General features: G+C 45.6%; 1 pseudogene; it reads left to right on the top strand.

Moving 5' to 3' along the window:
• Positions 1-531: 531 nt before the first annotated feature.
• On the top strand, positions 532-19,757 carry LOC121298988 (annotated as a pseudogene).
• The last annotated feature ends 310 nt before the right edge of the window (positions 19,758-20,067 follow it).

Genomic DNA, 20,067 nt, shown 5'->3' on the forward strand with positions numbered 1-20,067 from the left:
GAAGCTGTACAGAGCTGTGAAGTCGCTTTATTTTCAGTTTTTGTTTCTGTCGTGTGGATGCTGTGTAGCTCGCTGCTGCGTCCTTAAAGCTTCTTCCCAGTCAGGAAAAAATAGACAAAATCATGCAAGTAAAAATATCATGGAGATATATACACAAGTATAAAACATTGAGTGCTCGCTCTTCCTGCTAATTGAGATGTGCCGTTGGAGCTGAAGTATCCCATTAATATTATCCATTGCTAAACTTCATGGACTGATTATTTTGACGCTAATTAGCTTTCTTCCTTTTGTGCTGTATCACTGAACTGGCTGTGATAACATGTGTAGACTATATAACTCAACTGGAGTTTATTTTCCAGATTTTTAGCTTGGCTGGGAGTAATTAATAATTAAGAGTGCTAATTAATTAAAACCCTTACAATACATCAGCAAGCTTACTTATCTATTTGTCAATTCTTTCTACAATTGTATTGTAAATAAATAAATGCTTTTCTTTTTCAGCAGCTGCTAAACAGAGTCCCGTGTGCTGCCATGGACAGTGTGGAGATGGAGTCTGTCCAGATTAAAGAGGAGGTCCCTGAACTTGAACTTCTCCCCTTTACAGTGGAGTTCTTTGGGCTGGCTTCCCTCCCCATTAAACAGGAGCTCTGTGAGATGCAATGTGACAGCAGCCAGCCAGAGGTCTGTGAGGTTAAGGCTGAGCACAATGAATTGGAGATCCCCCAGACAGAAGAACCCCTTCCTGTGAAACAAGAAGAGGTGCTGGAAACTGTCCTTATTAAATGGGAGCCCCCTGAAGTAGAGTTTGATCTCCTGGAACCGGGGAAGGAAGAATCCGAGGACTTGAAACCAAACATCCCTGAGCTGGAGCCTGTACGCCTGCGGGAGTGTAGCGTGGTGCTGGAGAGGATCTGCGTGAGAGAGCAAGGCGCTGGAGAGGAAGGCTCTCCCAACAGCACGCAAGGAGGTGGAAAGGAAGACGGGCGCTCTCATTCAGAATGCAGTCTAGCAGGTGAGTGACTCCCAGTAGCTGTGACATTGCGTGATATCCACAGTGTGGTTGAGAGGGAGGGAGAGAGCGTGTAGGTTACATTACTAGCCGTTTGTTTTTCCTGTTTGAAAAATATATAATTGTAGCGTGTGTTAGAGGAAACATTACAGGACATCTTTGAAGTCAGAGTTTGATCCCAGGGCTCGGTTTCACCAGCATCAGTCTTTACTGACTCTGCTTTTACACATGAAGTAAAGGCTTTGAGTTTAACTTTGTGTTTTTAAGCTGGTGTAACCCAGTGCAAGCCTCACAGCTGAAACTCCCCCGCTTGAATCCACTCCAGCACCCAGCCACATACCCTAAACCTACAAGCAGTGCCTCTTACTTTCTTTCCTGTTGATATTTTGCAGGTTCCAGTCCAGCAGCTAAAGCGAGGACGGGCGCTGGAGAATATCCTGACTGTGGGAAAGGTTTCACCCAGTTTGGGCATTTTAAAACACACCAGCAAACTCGCACAGGAGAGAAACCGTACCGCTGCTCTGACTGTGGGAAGAGTTTCAGTCAGTCCGGAAACCTTAAAAAACACCAGCGAACTCACACAGGAGAGAAACCGTATCGTTGCTCAGACTGTGGGAAGAGTTTCAGTCAGTCAAGCAGCCTTGAAACACACCAGCGAACTCACACAGGAGAGAAACCGTATCGCTGCTCTGACTGTGGGAAGAGTTTCAGGCAGTCAGCTAGTCTTGTTTTCCACCAGAGAACTCACACAGGAGAGAAACCATATCGCTGCTCTGACTGTGGGAAGAGTTTCAGTCGATCAGGACACCTTGTTTTACACCAGCGAACTCACACAGGAGAGAAACCGTATCGCTGCTCGGACTGTGGGAAGAGTTTCAGGCACTCGGGAGACCTGAAAGCACACCAGCGAACTCACACAGGAGAGAAACCGTATCGCTGCTCTGACTGTGGGAAGAGTTTCAGTCAGTCTGGACACCTTGTTTCACACCAGCGAACTCACACAGGAGAGAAACCATATCGCTGCTCTGACTGTGGGAAGTGTTTCAATCTCTCACACAGCCTTGTTTCACACCAACGAACTCACACAGGTGAGAAACCGTATCGCTGCTCTGACTGTGGGAAGAGTTTCAGTTGGTCCAATAACCTTGTTTCACACCAGCGAATTCACACAGGAGAGAAACCGTATCGCTGCTCTGACTGTGGGAAGAGTTTCACTCAGTCAAATAGCCTTGTTTCACACCAGCGAACTCACACAGGAGAGAAACCTTGAAGACTATTCGATGGGACTTGTCACTCATGAGGAAAAAAACGTTACCCTTGCATTATGAATCCTTGTGTGTGCTATAAGTTGCAGGGCTTTGAAAGCTTTATTTAACATGTAGCAAAGTAGTCAGTAATGAAGGTCCAGAGTCTGTATGAAAAGTATAGGACCCTGTGGCCTCTGTCACCACCGCAGGGGCCTCTGTCACCACCGCAGGGGCCTCTGTCACCACCGCAGGGCCTCTGTCACCACCGCAGGGCCTCTGTCACCACCGCAGGGGCCTCTGTCACCACCGCAGGGCCTCAGCAGGGGCCTCTGTCACCACCGCAGGGCCTCTGTCACCACCGCAGGGCCTCTGTCACCACCGCAGGGCCTCTGTCACCACCGCAGGGCCTCTGTCACCACCGCAGGGCCTCTGTCACCACCGCAGGGCCCCTGGGGGCTGTAATAATGTACTATGTGTTTAACCCAAAAACTTTCCAGATTTAAAGATGGCTTCAGATTTCCCTGTATAACCCCAGATGGCTTCTACTGACTCTAGATAAATAGATAGCGTGGGTGTGACTGGTTTTTATTTTGCAGAAAATACAAATAGATTCATACTGTAAAGTGGCTCAATTAAAAAATAAATCTAATAATAATAATTAACCTTGAAATACTGTCAAGTGTTTTCTGCACATGATAGTATATTTTTGTGTCTTTTTGCGAGCATTTCAAATATCAAGTTGTCAACCATGTATTTCAAACTGGAGCCAGTTTTGAATGCAAAAGCCGAAAACATTCTACAATATAAACTGACCTTCCCTTTGGAATTAAACAGCATTTTCAGTGCTGCGGTTCTGAATAACTATATTGCAAACCTTTGGCCGCGAAGGAGAGAAGGGCCGGAACTGGTGTGTGATGAGAAACAGCAGGCGCGCCCGGGGGGGATCTGAGCGTATTGTTATATATGGAGTAACGTTAGTTTGTCAATTTGATTGTCAGTGCGTGAATTGGTCAACAATTCGTCCATAAATTTGTCAATTGACACAGTAATTATTAAACATATTTGTTATTTAATCTGATAATTGATTAAGTAGCCAGAACCTGATCAGGCACACAGCTGAGAACCAGCAGCAGTTTAAAGTTTGGGGAAGAAAAACAAAATACATCTTATCAATTAACAATAGGGTTATAAATAAATAAGAAATGTTATTTATAAAAACAATAAATGTTTTAAGCACAGTATCGCCCGTGACTGGGACTCTGCGTTATTGCTTAATTATTATATTATTAAACTCTGCCCGCCCTGCCCGCAACGCTCGGTTTAGGAGCCCGTCCACAAAATCCCTCTGAAGCACACAGCCTCGTTTCTCACCAATATAATGAATGCACTGTAATGGGAAATGGAGTGATTTTAGTTTGGATTCCTGGTCACGCTGGCATTCTCAATGAGATGGTAGATCTTGCAGCAAAGAAAGGGTTAAAAAGAGAGGAGACTTGATTGGGTGATTCCGCTGGGGGAGTCCACGTGAAAGAACAGCAGGAGAGAGGAGATGAAAGCATGAAAGGAAGGGTTCATTATAATATCCAGAAAGAGCTGAATGACAGAAGGGTTACTAAAGGGTTGGGAAGGAAAGAGGGGAGAGCGTTGAATAGGGTCAGGGTTGAGCACAGCTCTTTCAATGAAGAGACTGGGGAAGCATGCAGATGGAAAGTGTGAACAATGTAAAGTTGCAGAAGCAGTAGAACATTATTTATTAAAATGTGGAAAATAAGAGGAGCAGAGAAGGAGAGTGGAGAGGAGGCTGAGGGAAACGGAGGTGTAGGAGGTCAAGAACTTGCTGGGATAAGGGAAAGAAGAAGGGAGGCTGAAAAGAGAAAATATACTGATGAAATGCGAAGGAAACAGGAAAAGGGAAGTTACAAATAATGACTAAAGATGACGCAAAATAAAATAGGCTGACAAAGGGCTCCAGATAGAGGGCGCTAACCATCTAAAATAAGAGATGAAATGCGCCCTATAGATTAACCAGAAGAAGCAGCGTCGATCTCAGACAGCAGCAGGTAAACGCTTTTTAGTTTAGTTAAACAAGACTTCTTGCCAGTTTGTAAGGCGTGAACGATATGAAAAGGTAAGTGATATTCCTGTTCTGGTTGTATTAATTGCGGTTTGGTTGTTTGCTGCGCGGCGGCTCCTGTATTTGTAAATGCACACGGCATCGCAGCACCGACAAGACAGACTCGATTGGAAATGGAGCAATTCAACCACAAGGCGCCGGGGAAAGCAATAGAAAATAAGGCAGCGCTGTTTTTATGTTTAATAATATTATTGGCAAGATATACGAGGCCTGCCTGCTGCAGACAAACTCCACATAACAGTGTGTGGACAGTGATAAACGAGAGAGCGTAAAGTGACACTTCTCTCTGTCTCATATATATAGATATATGGATAGATGGATAGATAGCCTGTTCACTTCATGAAAACGATTCTGTAGCTGCGTTTGATTTAAGAGCAATGCAATAATATGCAATTGACCCTGTTCACCTTCATTTCTGCGCCTAATTTGCATATGTACCGAAATCATTGTGACATGGCTGGGTTCCTCAATAAATAAATAAACACGATTATTAATTAAACGCAGCGTTCTTCCAGGTGAAGTAACGCTCGGAATGATACGCGTAATGTATGTATAGTTTGAATTATATAGATCTTAAGCTGAACCCAAGTCGTGTTTTGCGCGCCCCCTTCAGGTGCTGTTTGGTAAGACGCTACAGTGAAGAGTTTAACTCTGAGCAGCGTGTGAGATAAGAACAGAAGAAAGTTTACAAACGAGAGGAGGCCATGCGGCCCATCTTGCTTGTTTGGTTGTTAGTAGCTTATTGATCCCAGAATCTCATCAAGCAGCTTCTTGAAGGATCCCAGGGTGTCAGCTTCAACAACATTACTGGGGAGTTGATTCCAGACCCTCACGATTTTCTATGTAAAAAAAAAAGTGTCTTATTTTCTGTTCTGAATGCCCCTTTGTCTAATCTCCATTTGAGACCCCTGGTCCTTGTTTCTTTTTTGAGGTCGAAAAAGTCCCTTGGGTCGACATTGTCAATACCTTTTAGAATTTTTAATGCTTGAATTAGGTCGCCTCGTAGTCTTCTTTGTTCAAGACTGAACAGATTCAATTCTTTTAGCCTGTCTGCACATGACATGCCTTTTAAGCCCGGAATAATTCAGGTCGCTCTTCTTTGCACTCTTTCTAGAGCAGCAATATCTTTTTTATAGCGAGGTGACCAGAACTGCACACAATATTCAAGATGAGGTCTTACTAGTGCATTGTACAGTTTTAACATTACTTCCCTTGATTTAAATTCAACACTTTTCACAATGTATAAGAGCATCTTGTTAGCCTTTTTTATAGCTTCCCCACATTGTCTAGATGAAGACATTTCTGAGTCAACAAAAACTCCTAGGTCTTTTTCATAGATTCCTTCTCAAATTTCAGTATCTCCCATATGATATTTATAATGTACATTTTTATTTCCTGCATGCAGTACCTTACACCTTTCTCTATTAAATGTCATTTGCCATGTGTCTGCCCAGTTCTGAATCTTGTCTAGATCATTTTGAATGACCTTTGCTCCTGCAACAGTGTTTGCCACTCCTACTTTTGTGTCATCTGCAAATTTAACAAGTTTGCTTACTATACCAGAATCTAAATCATTAATGTAGATTAGGAATAGCAGAGGACCTAATACTGATCCCTGTGGTACTCCACTGGTTACCACACTCCATTCTGAGGTTTTTCCTCTAATCAGTACTTTCTGTTTTCTACATGTTAACCACTCCCTAGTCCATGTACATGCGTTTCCTTGAAATCCAATTGCGTTCAGTTTGAGAATTAATCTTTTGTGCGGGACTTTGTCAAAAGCTTTCTGGAAATCTAAATAAACCATGTCATATGCTTTGCAATTATCCATTATCGATGTTGCATCCTCAAAAAAATCAAGCAAGTTAGTTAGACACGATCTCCCTTTCCTAAAACCATGTTGACTGTCTCCCAGGACCCTGTTACCATATAGGTAATTTTCCATTTTGGATCTTATTATAGTTTCCATAAGTTTGCATATAATAGAAGTCAGGCTTACTGGTCTGTAACTATCTGGTTCAGTTTTGTTTCCCTTTTTGTGGATTGGTATTACGTTTGCAATTTTCCAGTCTGTCGGTACCACCCCTGTGTCAAGAGACTGCTGCATGATCTTGGTTAGCGGTTTATAAATAACTTCTTTCATTTCTTTGAGTACTACTGGGAGGATCTCATGATCTCTTGGCCTTTCTAACTTCCTTTTTGACTTGCGTTTGCAGTTCTGTGTACTCTTTCTGCGTACTTTCTTTTTGGTCCTTTTTTCGCTGAATATTTTTTTAATTGATCTATTAAAGCATTTTGGCTATTTAGTTTTACATTTAGATTTGTCTACTTTAGGGATGTAATTGTTTTGCGCCTCTAGTACTACATTTTTGAGGAATAACCATCCTTCTTCTGTGGGTGTTTTCTCTATTTTACTCCAACCTACTTCTGTTAGTCTCTGTTTCATACCTTCATAGTTTGTTTTTCTAAAATTGTAAACCTTAGCTTTAGTCTTTTACTTTTGGGGTTTTAAAAAACACTTAGAATGAGACCATGTTGTGGTCTGAGTTTGCCAGCGGTTCTCTGACTTCTGTTTTAGTTATTCTGTCTTCGTTATTTGAAAAGACTAAATCAAGGCATGCCTCCCCTCTAGTCGGTGCCTTGACAAATTGTGTTAGGAAGCAGTCATTTGTCATTTCCACCATTTCAATTTCATCCTTCGTGCTACCCACCGGGTTTTCCCATTTTATATGGGGGAAGTTGAAATCCCCCATTAGTATGGCTTCTCCTTTGCTACACGCATTTCTAATGTCATTGTATAACAGATTATTGTGCTCACCGTCTGAATCTGGCGGTCTATAGCATGCTCCTATTATTATGCCCTTTGAATTTTTGTCCGTTATTCTGACCCATATTGATTCGGCTTTGTTTTCTTTGTCCAGGTTTAAGACCTGGGTTTCAAGACTGTTTCTTATGTATAGCGCTACCCCTCCTCCTCTTCTGTCCTGCCTGTCTTTCCTATACAGTGTATACCCACAAATATTATATTCGTCCCCATCGCTCTCAGACAGCCACGTTTCTGTAACACCTATCACATCATAGTTACCTGTTAGTGCATGAAGTAACTTGCAAAAAATGATGATGATTAAGTAGGTTGAAGAAAATGCACAGAGTCCTTTTCTTCAATCAGTTGCCAGGTTTATTGAAATATGCAGGGAGTCTGGTCCCAGGTACAGGACAGACAGAATACTCTTCATTACAATGTTTGCATGACATTAAATACCCTTCTGTATAGATGGTCCACCTCCCCTTTCTCTGATACTTAACCAATGGTCAAGGTACAACACATTATTCTGTTAATTTGGTGTGTGTGTGTGTGTGTGTGTGTGTGTGTGTGTGTGTGTAGTCTAGTGTGACAACCTCTGAACTCAGTGCATTCTTCACACTCCTGGAGAAAAAAGGTCCATAAATCTGCCCCTTTGATCCCAGTGGCATTATCTCTTTCGATGTCTCTGAGAACCTCTGGGTCCAACGCCAGTCCCTGGGAGCCTTTTAGCCCCTTTATGCTTTGCATTCCAAAGTCTTACAGCCTGGCCCCTTCTAGTCCACAGCATTGTTATCTCGTTAGCTTGCAGTCATTGTTGGGCAGTTTGTAGACACAACGTCTCTATCAGTGGTTAGCAGTACATGCAATTTGAACCAAACAGTCTGCTATCTGCAATATTAGTCTCCTTTCAGAAAAGAACACCAGTATAGCTCTGCCAGTCCACATGCGTAGCAAACTGCTAATCAATTCTCAATCCATGTTTTCCAACAGTGCAGTAGCTTCAAGTTCTAGAATTTTGTTTCTGATACTTCTAGCATTTAGATAAATACATTTAATGGTTGTCTTACCTGAGTTGTTGTTCTTGTTTTGATGCGGTCTCCCTTCTGTTTTTTTGTTGATTTCTCCCCCCTTCCTTTCTAGTTTAAATGCTTCTGAACCTGCTCGAGGATCTTTTCTCCAAGTAGACTGGTTCCCTTGTTATTTAAGTGCAGTCCGTCCCGTCTATACAGATAGTCCTCGTTGTAGAATGTGGTCCAATGATCAAGACAGGTGAAGCCTTCCCGTGTGCACCACGTCTTCAGCCATGCGTTTTGATTAATTATTTCCAGCTGTCCATATGGTCCTTTGCAAGGTGCCGGTAGTATACCAAAAAATACCACAGTTTTGTTTTTCTCTTTTAATTTCCTTCTTAGCTCTCTGAATTTGTTTTGCAGGGATTTTGGTCTGGGAAGACTCTTCCAATGTTGTTTGTACCGATGTGGACGACTACTACCAGGTTGTCTCCTGTTCGTTCTAGGAGCCTGTCCACGTTCTCAGTGATGTGCTTGACCGAGGCTCCCGGAAGGCAGCACACTGTTGTAGTAAGGGGGTCCAAACTACGAATTGAACTTGCTGTGTTTCTCAATATGGAGTCCCCAACAATCATGACCTCCCTTCTTTTTGCTGTCTGGGCTGTGATAACACCACTGTCAACTGGAGTTTATTTTCCAGATTTTTAGCTTGGCTGGGAGTAATTAATAATTAAGAGTGCTAATTAATTAAAACCCTTACAATACATCAGCAAGCTTACTTATCTATTTGTCAATTCTTTCTACAATTGTATTGTAAATAAATAAATGCTTTTCTTTTTCAGCAGCTGCTAAACAGAGTCCCGTGTGCTGCCATGGACAGTGTGGAGATGGAGTCTGTCCAGATTAAAGAGGAGGTCCCTGAACTTGAACTTCTCCCCTTTACAGTGGAGTTCTTTGGGCTGGCTTCCCTCCCCATTAAACAGGAGCTCTGTGAGATGCAATGTGACAGCAGCCAGCCAGAGGTCTGTGAGGTTAAGGCTGAGCACAATGAATTGGAGATCCCCCAGACAGAAGAACCCCTTCCTGTGAAACAAGAAGAGGTGCTGGAAACTGTCCTTATTAAATGGGAGCCCCCTGAAGTAGAGTTTGATCTCCTGGAACCGGGGAAGGAAGAATCCGAGGACTTGAAACCAAACATCCCTGAGCTGGAGCCTGTACGCCTGCGGGAGTGTAGCGTGGTGCTGGAGAGGATCTGCGTGAGAGAGCAAGGCGCTGGAGAGGAAGGCTCTCCCAACAGCACGCAAGGAGGTGGAAAGGAAGACGGGCGCTCTCATTCAGAATGCAGTCTAGCAGGTGAGTGACTCCCAGTAGCTGTGACATTGTCATTCTAGATTGCATGATCTCCACAGTGTGTTTAACGTTGTGTTTTTAAGCGGGTGTAACCCAGTGCAAGCCTCACAGCTGAAACTCCCCCGCTTGAATCCACTCCAGCACCCAGCCACATACCCTAAACCTACAAGCAGTGCCTCTTACTTTCTTTCCTGTTGATATTTTGCAGGTTCCAGTCCAGCAGTTAAAGCAAGGATGGGTGCTGCAGAATATCCTGACTGTGGGAAAGGTTTCACCCAGTTTGGGCATTTTAAAACACACCAGCGAACTCACAGAAGAAAGAAACCGTATCGCTGCGCTGACTGTGGGAAGAGTTTCAGTCAGTCAGGAAACCTTAAAAAACACCAGCGAACTCACACGGGAGAGAAACCGTATCTCTGCTCTGACTGTGGGAAGAGTTTCAGTCAGTCAGGAACCCTGAAAGCACACCAGCGAACTCACACAGGAGAGAAACCATGTTTCTGCTCTGACTGTGGGAAGAGTTTCAGTCACTTAATATCCCTGAAAACACACCAGCGAACTCACACAGGAGAGAGGCCGTATCGCTGCTCTGACTGTGGGAAGAGTTTCAATCAGTCCGGACACCTTAAAAAACACCAGCGAACTCACACAGGAGAGAAACCGTATCTCTGCTCTGACTGTGGGAAGAGTTTCAGTCAGTCAGGAACCCTGAAAGCACACCAGCGAACTCACACAGGAGAGAAACCATGTTTCTGCTCGGAGTGTGGGACGAGTTTCAGTCACTCAGTAGCCCTGAAAACACACCAGCGAACTCACACAGAAGAGAAACCGTATCGCTGCTCTGACTGTGGGAAGAGTTTCAGTCACTCAGGAGACCTTAAAAAACACCAGCGCACTCACACAGGAGAGAAACCTTATCGCTGCTCTGACTGTGGGAAGAGGTTCAGTCAGTCATCCAACCTGCTTTCACACCAGCGAACTCACACAGGAGAGAAACCGTATCGCTGCTCTGACTGTGGGAAGAGTTTCAGTCAGTCAGGTACCCTTGTTTCACACCAGCGAACTCACACAGGAGAGAAACCGTATCGATGCTCTGACTGTGGGAAGAGTTTCAATCAGTCAGGAGACCTGAAAACACACCAGCGAACTCACACAGGAGAGAAACAGTATCAATGCTCTGACTGTGGGACGAGTTACAGTCTTAAACAAGCCATTCAAAAACACTGACAATTCCACAGAGAAGAGAAGCCTTAAGACTGTGTTCAATGGGACTTTTCACTCCTGAGGAAGAACCTTTACCTGGCATTATGGATCCCTGTGCAATTGCTGTGCTGTGCATCACTATGAAGAGCATGTGTTTTAAATGGTAAAATTGCTCTTCAACTCTCTTGCACTGTGATTGTGTCAGAAAGCGGGCGTGACACTGACACGTCCCAAGAGGCTTCTCTACTGTCAGTTTAACTGAGGCTGTCAATGCTGTCAGTGCCTGGGAGCAGGAATAATAAAACTAATCATCTTTATTTTAATATAGCACCTTTCACAGTGGAGCACCATCACAAAGCGCTTTACAAGATAGGAGACTAGGGTGTGTGAGCTATCAGCTGCAGAGTCACTCACAACAACGCCTCACCCCAAAGACGCAGCACAAGGAGGTTCAGTGACTTGCTCAGGGTCCCACACAGGGAGTCTTGCTCAGGGTCCCGCCCAGCGAGTCGGTGGCTGAGCTGGGATTTGAACCCGGGTCCTGCTGTTTACAAGCCCGTTTCTTTAAACGGTGGAACACACAGCCTCCTAATATGCAGAAAGGAAAGTATTCCGCACCTGGTGTGAAGGCGAGTCAGGAGAAATCGATAACTCCATGTGGGAAACGAGTGACTGTTTTGAAAGTAATAACACACACACTATAGCTGAATATTTTTTGTAACATTAACATAACATTAACATAAATAGTTTTTATTAGTTGTAAACACACCATCTGTCTGGCAGTTTCTGTACAAAATGGTTTTCTAAGAAAGGGTAGAAAATGACAAGTGAGGAAGATGAAGGAGAACGCCCACCATTAAAACACACAGAAGAAATAGACGAGACACACAGTGACTATATTACCCAGGACGTGTGAAAAAGGAACAGTTTCAAATGAAAAACCATGAGAAACACACACTGACACGAGACGCAGAGTCTCCTCCAGGAGCCAGCTGCATTGCAAGAAGGGACGAGACAAACGAAACTGCATTTTAAACTTGATTTTCTGAACCTTGTTTTTAATAAAATGCATTCTGTATTGTGGGCAGACATGGGGGTGAACCACAGTTGTAAATCTGTAATTAAATACAACTACAGTGTAACTAATTGAAGCTTGGCACGCCTGTGTAATTGTGATAGATTGCATCATTGATCCACGCATTTATTAATTTGTCATTCGATCCTTATGCTTGAGTTTAAGAATAAGACACACCTGAACTTGTTACCTAGACACACTGGGGGCTTGTCAAGCACACAGTACAACCTGGACTGGATCATGCTGCTATGCAATAGAAGTCTTATTTCCATCCCTTCAGATATAGGTAGAGTCCCTTATCCACACTTCCCCTTGCCTTGTGTTAAAGATATTTTTCAGCTGCTTGTTGTACTCTCTCTGTTGGTCGATATTTTAACGCTACTTCATCGTTACTGCTTCCTGGTACCGAATCAATCACTTCCTGTTCTGTAGGTTACAGAAAACATGATTTTTTTTGGGGGGGGGGGGCCAAGGATTCAAAAGAAAACGAAACAAACCCAGCCCTGCTTTTTACAATCAGAAATGGCGCAGTTACTGACCGCGCTCACAACACCCAGACCACAAACCCGCAGATTAGATTCTTTACTGATACCAATTTTCTCTGAGCTGTTTCTGCGTAAAATCCCTCCTGCTACCAGTCAGAAGATTGCTCTAGAACCAGGCCAGAATGTTAAAGTGAACCAAGTGCTTTATACAAGAAGACTAATCTGCTTAAATTACAGCAATCTGAAATGTGATGTGTGGTAAAGCATAGGGAAGCATTGCAAAGCACAGAGAGGTCTGGTAAAGCATAGAGAAGCATTGCAAAGCACAGAGAGGTGTGGTAAAGTATAGGGAAGCATTGTAAAGCACAGAGAGGTCTGGTAAAGCATAGGGAAGCATTGCAAAGCACAGAGAGGTGTGGTAAAGCATAGGAAAGCATTGTAAAGCACAGAGAGGTCTGGTAAAGCATAGGGAAGCATTGCAAAGCACAGAGAGGTGTGGTAAAGCATAGGGAAGCATTGTAAAGCACAGAGAGGTCTGGTAAAGCATAGGGAAGCATTGTAAAGCACAGAGAGGTGTGGTAAAGCAAAGGGAAGCATTGTAAAGCACAGAGAGGTCTGGTAAAGCATAGGGAAGCATTGTAAAGCACAGAGAGGTCTGGTAAAGCATAGGGAAGCATTGTAAAGCACAGAGAGGTCTGGTAAAGCATAGGGAAGCATTGTAAAGCACAGAGAGGTCTGGTAAAGCATAGGGAAGCATTGTAAAGCACAGAGAGGTGTGGTAAAGCATAGGGAAGCATTGTAAAGCAGAGAGAGGTGTGGTAAAGCATAGAGAAGCATTGTAAAGCACAGAGAGGTATGGTAAAGCATAGGGAAGCATTGTAAAGCACAGAGAGGTATGGTAAAGCATAGGGAAGCATTGTAAAGCACAGAGAGGTCTGGTAAAGCATAGGGAAGCATTGTAAAGCACAGAGAGGTATAGTAAAGCACAGAGGGAAGCATTGTAAAGCACAGAGAGGTCTGGTAAAGCATAGGGAAGCATTGTAAAGCACAGAGAGGTCTGGTAAAGCATAGGGAAGCATTGTAAAGCACAGAGAGGTCTAGTAAAGCATATGGAAGCATTGTAAAGCACAGAGATGTCTGGTAAAGCATAGGGAAGCATTTTAAAGCACTGAGAAGTATGGTAAAGCATAGGGAAGCTTTGTAAAGCACAGAGAGGTGTGTAAAGCTTAGGGAATCATTGTAAAGCACAGAGAGGTCTGGTAAAGCATAGGGAAGCATTGTAAAGCACAGAGAGGTCTGGTAAAGCATAGGGAAGCATTGTAAAGCACAGAGAGGTCTGGTAAAGCATAGGGAAGCATTGTAAAGCACAGAGAGGTCTGGTAAAGCATAGGGAAGCATTGTAAAGCACAGAGAGGTCTGGTAAAGCATAGGGAAGCATTGTAAAGCACAGAGAGGTCTGGTAAAGCATAGGGAAGCATTGTAAAGCACAGAGAGGTCTGGTAAAGCATAGGGAAGCATTGTAAAGCACAGAGAGGTCTGGTAAAGCATAGGGAAGCATTGTAAAGCACAGAGAGGTCTGGTAAAGCATAGGTAAAGAAGCATTGTAAAGCACAGAGAGGTCTGGTAAAGCACAGGGAAGCATTGTAAAGCACAGAGAGGTCTGGTAAAGCATAGGGAAGCATTGTAAAGCACAGAGAGGTCTGGTAAAGCATAGGGAAGCATTGTAAAGCACAGAGAGGTCTGGTAAAGCATAGGGAAGCATTGTAAAGCACAGAGAGGTCTGGTAAAGCATAGGGAAGCATTGTAAAGCCCAGAGAGGTCTGGTAAAGCATAGGGAAGCATTGTAAAGCACAGAGAGGTATGGTAAAGCATAGGGAAGCATTGTAAAGCACAGAGAGGTCTGGTAAAGCATAGGGAAGCATTGTAAAGCACAGAGAGGTCTGGTAAAGCATAGGGAAGCATTGTAAAGCCCAGAGAGGTCTGGTAAAGCATAGGGAAGCATTGTAAAGCACAGAGAGGTCTGGTAAAGCACAGGGAAGCATTGTAAAGCACAGAGAGGTCTGGTAAAGCACAGGGAAGCATTGTAAAGCACAGAGAGGTCTGGTAAAGCACAGGGAAGCATTGTAAAGCACAGAGAGGTCTAGTAAAGCACACGGAAGCATTGTAAAGCACAGAGAGGTCTGGTAAAGCATATTTAAAGACAAACCATGGTAAACTAATCCTCATTAAAATTTCACAGAAACCCCTGGACTGACTCTCAAGGTACGGTATGTACCGGTCCGTGTTGCACTGCTCTGCGATGACGTCATCGTAACGAGGGTCTGTTTGTGAGTCGTTGTTAGCGTTGAGTGTTGATCTGCGTGCTGCGGGATGCTAGCTGCTGTCCAGCTGATATCTGAAAACCTTTTCTGAGGTTTTTAATGATTTTATGTATCAAAGAAAAAAAAAAAAAAAAAAAAACCCTGCTCAAACTCCTGCCTCCTGATCATTGCAATATTAATAATAACAGACTTCATTGAGGGGAGCTCTGAACCCCAGGACTGGGTGCAGCAGCAGCAGGGCTAGTGTGAGTTTCTAAGTATGTTATTAAATAAATAAGCCGATTTGTATTAGTTTTGCGTGCGCCTTTGCTTGCAGTCTTTGTGTGTGTTCAAAATCAATAAATCCCTTCTCTTAAAATCACATATTCAGGACTTTTAATAATACTCAACTTCATTGAGGGGAGTTCTGAGGGGTGCAGCAGCAGCAGAGCTAGTGTGAGTTTCTAACCCTGCTCAATCTCCTGACTCCTGATCATTGCAATATTAATAATAATAATACTAGACTTCATTGAGGGGAGCTCTGAACCCCAGGACTGGGTGCAGCAGCAGCAGGGCTAGTGTGAGTTTCTAACCCTGCTCAAACTCCTGACTCCTGATCATTGCAATGTTAATAATAATAATACTTCATTGAGGGGAGCTCTGAGCCCCAGGACTGGGTGCAGCAGCAGCAGGGCTAGTGTGAGTTTCTAACCCTGCTCAAACTCCTGGCTCCTGATCATTGCAATATTAATAATAATAGACTTCATTGAGGGGAGCTCTGAACCCCAGGACTGGGTGCAGCAGCAGCAGCAGGGCTAGTGTGAGTTTCTAACCCTGCTCAAACTCCTGGCTCCTGATCATTTCAATATTAATAATACTAGACTTCATTGAGGGGAGCTCTGAACCCCAGGACTGGGTGCAGCAGCAGCAGGGCTAGTGTGAGTTTCTAACCCTGCTCAAACTCCTGGCTCCTGATCATTGCAATATTAATAATACTAGACTTCATTGAGGGGAGCTCTGAACCCCAGGACTGGGTGCAGCAGCAGCAGGGCTAGTGTGAGTTTCTAACCCTGCTCAAACTCCTGACTCCTGATCATTGCAATGTTAATAATAATAATACTAGACTTCATTGAGGGGAGCTCTGAACCCCAGGACTGGGTGCAGCAGCAGCAGGGCTAGTGTGAGTTTCTAACCCTGCTCAAACTCCTGGCTCCTGATCATTGCAATATTAATAATAATAGACTTCATTGAGGGGAGTTCTGAACCCCAGGACTGGGTGCAGCAGCAGCAGGGCTAGTGTGAGTTTCTAACCCTGCTCAAACTCCTGGCTCCTGATCATTTCAATATTAATAATAATAGACTTCATTGAGGGGAGCTCTGAACCCCAGGACTGGGTGCAGCAGCAGCAGCAGGGCTAGTGTGAGTTTCTAACCCTGCTCAAACTCCTGGCTCCTGATCATTGCAATATTAATAATACTAGACTTCATTGAGGGGAGCTCTGAACCGACTGGGTGCAGCAGCAGCAGGGCTAGTGTGAGTTTCTAACCCTGCTCAAACTCCTGGCTCCTGATCATTTCAATATTCATTGAGGGGAATACAGCAGCAGCAGGGCTAGTGTGAGTTTCTAACCCTGCTCAAACTCCTGCCTCCTGATCATTGCAATATTAATAATAATAATACTAGACTTCATTGAGGGGAGTTCTGAACCCCAGGACTGGGTGCAGCAGCAGCAGGGCTAGTGTGAGTTTCTAACCCTGCTCAAACTCCTGCCTCCTGATCATTGCAATGTTAATAATAATAATACTAGACTTCATTGAGGGGAGCTCTGAGCCCCAGGACTGGGTGCAGCAGCAGCAGGGCTAGTGTGAGTTTCTAACCCTGCTCAAACTCCTGGCTCCTGATCATTGCAATATTAATAATAATAGACTTCATTGAGGGGAGCTCTGAACCCCAGGACTGGGTGCAGCAGCAGCAGGGCTAGTGTGAGTTTCTAACCCTGCTCAAACTCCTGGCTCCTGATCATTGCAATATTAATAATAATAACAGACTTCATTGAGGGGAGCTCTGAACCCCAGGACTGGGTGCAGCAGCAGCAGGGCTAGTGTGAGTTTCTAACCCTGCTCAAACTCCTGGCTCCTGATCATTGCAATATTAATAATAATAAAAGACGTCATAGAGGGGAATTCTGAAACATTAAAATTCACATACTGGCATAGCCAGTGGTTGGGAAAAAAAAAGAGGTACAAATAACAATTTTGAAAAAAATAAAAAAAATGGCGTTAGACAATAAACTACAAATCCCATCGGCCATCGGGGCGCGTAGCTGGGACGTCATTGACAACGTAACGAAAAAAAAAAAAAAAAAAAAAAAAAAAAAATGGAGTCTCGATGCTGCTGTTGCTGCGGCGGCCCGTCCGCGTTATAAGTTGAAGGCCGAAGAAAAGAAAGTATTTAAAAACAATTAAAAAAAAAAAATAATATATATATATATATAAATAAAACAGCGTTCTTTAAACGGTAAAGAAAGGGCGCGTTTCAAACAGCATCGCGGAAAATAAAGGCGCGGCCACAACAAAACTCATGTACTCTTTTCAAATGGAGAAAGATCGTTTTCTCCCGAGCGCTGTGAGTATGCAGGCTTTCATTTTATATGCAAAAAAAACAACAACAACAGCATGCAAATAAAAGCGTTAATTACACTGGGGCAAGAAAATACAGCGCGCCGTTTAGAGCACCGAGCCGCCGTTTGCAATGCGTTTGCTCATATCTGAGGCTGAGAAAGTAAACGTTACGTTTCGATCCGTTAACTTTTCGTTTTATTTTTAAACGCGGTCGAGACGGGTTATTAATACCCGGTCCGCGGAGGCGTCGCGTCGGCTCTCCTGTAACCCATTGCTGCCCGGCTTCAGAGCGGCTGTCGTTTTACTTCTTTATTTGGTTAGCGGCGGCTTCTTAAATTCTCTGTATGGTTGTAAGTTTGGAGGGATATTAAGTCCTGATGAAATGCCCACAGGGCAAGGTGTTTGTTTATCCTGTGTTAAAAATATCAGGCTGTCAGACAGCAGAGCGATCCAGTCCTGGTTTTACCAGGAGCTTCATAATCAGACACAACTGAGCTTGTTAGCTAGACACACAGGGGGCTGATCAAGCTGCTAGTAAAACCTGGACTGGATGACACTGCTGTGCAACGGGAGTTTGATTCCCATCCCTGTTGATCTCTGTATTGACACAAATGAACAGGAATGGGAAATCAGACTCCTGTTCCACAACAGTGTGATCCGGTCCAGGTTTTACTACCAGCTTGATCAGTCCCCAGTGTGTGTAGCTAACAAGCTCAGGTGTGTCTGATTATTTAGCTCCTGGCGAAAGCAGGATCGGATCGCAGCGCTGTGCGGCGGGAGTCTCATTGTCCTCGCTGTTTGTTCTTCCTGTCTCTCAGAGAGGGCCCTGCTCCTGGTTCGAGATGCACCAGTTCATCGGTGACCTCATGGCTTCTAGTTCGAACCCTGCGCCGGGAGGGAAGGACGCCTCGCAGCAGCAGCAGGAGGCTGTGAGGACCATGTGGGAGAACGCAGCCGGGCTGAGCTTCAAACCTGTGGCTGCCTCTGCCACCCCCAATACCACCGCCACCTCCACCCCCACCACCGCCGCGGCCGCCGCCAAACCAGCCTTCAGCGGCGAGGGGGGGCCCCAGCCCGGGCTCCTGGCCTTCAAACCCCACCCCCCAGGCCCCAAGCCAGTCTACACCATGGTGGGCTTACTGGAGCCACTGGCACAGCTGGGACCTGCAGAGCAAAGCAGGGGGACCCCCTCCACAGCCAGCAGCAGCAGCAGCAGCGGCCCCTGTGAGTGCAGCTTCTCGTCTCAGGGTTTGGTAGAAGAGCCTGCAATTATTATTTATGTATTTATTTGGCAGATGTCTGCTTTATCCAAGGCGACTTCCTGCTGTGCAATAGGAAGCACGTTCTAATTACAACAGTAACAATGTCTCCCCTCCTCTCTCCGCTCTCCCCTCTCTCCTCTCTCCGCTCCTCTCAGTCGGTTCCCGGCACTGCCCGGACTGCCTGATCGATTTCCCGGATCTCAAGTGGAAGGAGCGGCATATGAAGAGGCTGCACCCGGAGCAGTACGAGGCGGGGCGGGGCAGGCTGCTGGCGGGCGAGGCTGGGGCCTTCCACGCCTCCTCGGAGCTTAACCAACTCCAGCAGCAGCAGCAGCAGCAGCAGCAGCTCCAGCAGCACCAACAGCAGCAGCAGCAGCAGCCTGGAGGCCAGTCAGCAGCCAAGCCCTGCCACTGCTACTGCTGCCCGCACTGCCCAGCCTCCTCCCGGCGCCTCTCCCGGCCAGCGGGGGGCGCCGCCCCCACCCCTTACCCCTGCCCCGAGTGCGGGCGTCTCTTCAACAGCAGCAGCAACCTGCGTGTGCACCAGCATGTGCACTCGGGGGCCCGGCCCCACACCTGCCAGGAGTGTGGGAAGAGCTTCAGCCAGTCCGGCTCGCTGAGGATTCACCAGCGAATCCACTCGGGCGAGCGGCCCTACGCCTGCCCCTTCTGCGGCCGCGCCTTCCCCCACCTGGCCGGGGTGCGGGCCCACCAGCGCACCCACACCGGGGAGAGGCCCTACGGCTGCCCCCAGTGCGGCAAGAGCTTCTCCCAGTCGGGCGCCCTGCGGGCTCACCAGCGCACCCACACCGGGGAGAAGCCCTACGTGTGCCGGGTCTGCGGGAAGGGCTTCGCCAACCTGGCAGGACTCCGGTTCCACCAGCAGCGAGCTCACCGCAGCCCGGAGGAGCAGGGCCGGGCGTACCGCTGTGAGGACTGTGGACTCGGGTTCAAGGACGCCAGGAGCAGGAACCGGCACCAGAAGCAGGTTCACTACGGGGCTGGGGAGGGGGAAAGCAGCGGGAGCGGGGAGGGGGCGGACGAGGAGGGCACTGCTGGGCTGGGGGAGGGCACTAGTGGACTGGGGGATGTTGGAATTGGGGAGGGCAGCACTGTGGAGGTAGAACTGTCCAGCGATGTTGACCAAACCCCCATCGCCACCACCAGCAGCACAGAGTAAATATTTATACACACACGTGTATCATTTTTTGTGAAGCAGTTTTCTTTGGTTTTACTTTTTTTGTAAATAAAATTAACAAACCAGAATTTATTATCTTTTTTTTAATATTTTGTTTAAATTGATATCTTGTCAGTTTTACTTTTTTTTTCTTCCCCCTAACCCAAACCAGTAGATATCTTTTTTAATTTTTTTTTTAAAAATGATTATTTTTTGAGAACCCTGCTTCGCTCCCTGAGTTCAACAGGAAGCCCCTTTTTGTGGAACGCTGGCGTCAGGAGACCAGGGGGAGAGTGTGAGGTAGCTGTATCAAACCCCTAGTCTCCCCTGGTGTGCTGCGCAGCGTGCTGAAATCAGTTCAGAGCCGCAGAGTGGCCCCGGGCTCCCT

Source organism: Polyodon spathula, chromosome 24, assembly GCF_017654505.1.
Source record: "Polyodon spathula isolate WHYD16114869_AA chromosome 24, ASM1765450v1, whole genome shotgun sequence".
Classification (NCBI taxonomy): Eukaryota; Metazoa; Chordata; class Actinopteri; order Acipenseriformes; family Polyodontidae; genus Polyodon; species Polyodon spathula.